A 3,576-nucleotide genomic window follows, 5' to 3' on the forward strand; every position below is an offset into this window, starting at 1 on the left:
CATCTAGTCCTAACCCTACTATAGTGACTTCCCCTTGTGTGTGTGCTAAGTCACTTCAGTCATGTCCGACTCTTTGAGATCCCGTGGACTGTAGCCTGCCAGGCTCCTCTGTCAATGGGATTTCCCAGGCAAGAATATGGGAGTGGGCCATTTCCTCCTCCAGGGGATCTTTCCAACCCTGGAACTGAACCACGTCTCCTGCAGTGGAAGGTGGATTCTTTACCACTGAGCCGCCAGGGAAGCACTTGCTAAGTAAATACTGCAGGGTTTATCCTCCTTGGCACTGCTGACATCTGAAGCTGGCTCATCTTTGCAGTGGGATCTATTCTGTATGAGAGATGGACTATTTCCTGCAATATCAGTAAACAAGCAGGTCACAATCATTGGCAATTGCAGCCCTCCAATGTGAGCTGGTGAGCCCTAAAGGCATTCTGGAAGGAGAAGAATACCTTCTAGCAGCCATCAGACTATACCCGTTCCCTACGGTGAGCCCTGTAGGAACTCATATGTACAGATGTGCAAGCTGGGTCATAAAGGTTGAGTGCTGAAGAACTAATGCTTTCTAGTTGTGATGCTGGAGAAGACTCTTGAGAGTCCCTTGGACAGAAAGAGGATCAAACCAGTCAATCCTAAAGGAAATCAACCCTGAATAATCATTGGAAGGACTGATGCTAAAGCTGAAGCTCTAGTACTTTGGCCACCTGACACAAAGAGCCGACTCATTGGAAAATACCCTGATGCTGGGAAAGAGTGAGAGCAGGAAAAGAATGGGGAGACAAAGGATGAGATGTTTGGATGGCATCACCAACCCAATGGACATGAGTTTGAGCAGACTCTGGGAGATAGTGAAAGACAGGAAAGCCTGGTGTGCTGCAGTCCATGGGGCCACAAAGAGTCAGACACGACTTAGTCACTGAAAAACAACAACAGTGAGCCCCAAGGGAGTTCAGGCATGTGAAACACACAGGAAACTGGCCCAAGATATGTGAGGTGCCTATGAAAGGAAAGATTTCAGTGAGCCCAGATTCCTGTATCTTCCCACACACAGAAAAGCCCTGAATTCCTTAACTTGGGATATTTGGTTTTCTTTAATAGTAACCTTTTGATGTTCACACTACCTGCCCTTATTACAAAACTTCTATATAAACTATATAACCTGGATCCTCCCCTCACCTCCACTGAGTCATTTGCTCAAGGCTGCTAGAGATGATGCCGGGGCTCCTTCAATTCAATTCAGTCACTCAGTTGTGTCCAAATCTTTGCAACACCATGGACTGCAGCACACCAGGCTTTCCTGTCCATCACCAACTCCCGGAGCTTTCTCAAACTCATGTCCATCCAGTCAGTGATGCCATCCAACCATCTCATCCTCTATCATCCCCTTCTCCTCCTGCCTTCAATCTTCCCGGGCATCAGGATCTTTTCTAATGAGTCAGTTCTTCGCATCAGGTGGCCAAAGTATTGGAGTTTCAGCTTCAGCATCCGTCCAGGACTCATCTCCTTTAGGACGGACTGGTTGGATCTCCTTACAGTCCAAGGGAATCTCAGGAGTCTTCTCCAACACCACAGTTGAAAAGCATCAATTCTTCGGCACTTAGCTTTCTTTATGGTCCAACTCTCACTTTCATATATGACTCCTGGGAAAACCATAGCTTTGACTAGATGGACCTTTGTCAGTAAAGTAATACCTCTGCTTTTTAATATGTTGTGTAGGTTTCTCATAGCTTTTCTTCCAAGGAGCAAGTGTCTTCCACCAAATAAAACCTAAGTCTCAACTTTTAGGTTGTGACTATTTTTTAAGTCGATGTGCATTCTAGGAAGTTGAACAGCATCCCTGGCCTTGACCCACTAGACATTATAGCACATCTCCCCCTCCCCCAGTTGTAACAATCAAAAATGTCTCCAGAAAGTCCCAAGTATCCTTTGAAGGGGTCGCTTGTGAGAGCTGTTGGAGTACAGGAATGAAGGACAACCTGGCTGATGCTCCCAAGCTGCAGAGTCACACTCCTTTTGATGGCCCTTAGCACCTGGTCTGGGCTTCCCTGGTGACTCAGAGAGTAAAGAATCTGCCTGCAATGCAGGAGACCAGGCTTTGATCCCTAGGTCAGGAAGACCCCCTGGAGGAAGTATGGTTGGGAAGATCCCTTGGAAAAGGGAAGGGCAACCCACTCCAGTATCCTTGTCTGGAGAATTCCACGGACACAGGAGCCTTGCCGGCTACAGCCCATGGGGTCACAGAGTCAAACACGACTGAGTGAATAACACACTAACACTAGAACCTGATCCATGTCTTGGGGAGAGCTCTGACATTTCTCTGTGTGTCTTGCCACTAAGCACCATGGAAACTCTTCGAAGAGAGAGACTAACAACAGATCCATCTCTGTACTCTCAAAACTAGTACAAGAGTTGAGACACAGAAGGCCATAGGTAACTATTAAATAGATCTTTGAAAGCTGGCATTTACTGCGTCCTTACTGCATGCCAATCATGGTCAGTGCCCTACATAGAGGATGTTATTTAACTCTCTGAGCCATCCCAACAGGTGCATGCGTGTGTGTTAAGTAGCTTCCATCATGTCTCAGTCTGCAACCCTATGAACACTAGCCCACCAGGCTCCTCTGTCCAAGGGATTCTCCAGGCAAGAATACTGGAGTGGGTTGCCATGCCCTCCTCCAGAGGATCTTCCTGACCCAGGGATCAAACCCTGGTCTCCTGTATTGCAGGCAGATTCTTTACCACATGGCGACTCTCTTATTTCAACTTTTCTCTAAGTGTGAAGGTTGCATGAGTGCTTCAGTCATGTGCCACTCTTTGCACTCCCATGGCCTGTAGCCCTCCATGTTCCTGCGCCCATGGACTTTCCAGGCAAGAATACTGGAGGGGGTTGCCATTTCCTTCTCCAGGGCATCCTCTCCCCCAGGGGTCAAGCCCATGTCTCTTGCATCTCTGTTGGCAGACAGATTCTTTCCCATTAATGCCACCTGGGAAGCCCATTCTAAGATGTGGATATATCATATTGCAGGAAAGTGATGTGTGAAGGGCTGGATTGAAAGACAAACATTGGAAGCCTAAGTTGAGTGACCTTGAATGAGTCATACAACCATCCTGAGCTTCAGTCTCCCCTCTATCAGACGTAGTGGGTGTGAGTTTATCTGCCCTGATCCCTCTTTGTGAGGCTCATTCATATATGTAATGAGATAACATATGTGAAGAATAACAGGCAACCTGCCATATATTCTGCAAAGGAGGCTGCTCAGGGTTCCCCAGTTTGACTGGACTTGTTTCCACATCCTCACACTTCATGTTAACATGAGAGGTGTTTACTGCTCAACTTATAAAGAAGGACTGAATTCAACTTTAGGACAAATGAGGTATAGTTTACTCTTCAACTTAAACGTGTGTGTGCATGTGCTTAGTCACTCAGTCATATCAAACTTTGTGCAACCCTAGGGACTACAGGTGGTCAGACTCCTCTAAGGGATTCTCCAGGGAAGAATACTGGAGTGCGTTGTCATGCCCTCCTCCAGTTGGGCCCTCCTCCTACCCAACCCAGGGATCGAACCCAGGTCTCCTGCA

This window comes from Bos indicus x Bos taurus, chromosome 7, assembly GCF_003369695.1.
Source record: "Bos indicus x Bos taurus breed Angus x Brahman F1 hybrid chromosome 7, Bos_hybrid_MaternalHap_v2.0, whole genome shotgun sequence".
Lineage (NCBI taxonomy): Eukaryota > Metazoa > Chordata > Mammalia > Artiodactyla > Bovidae > Bos > Bos indicus x Bos taurus.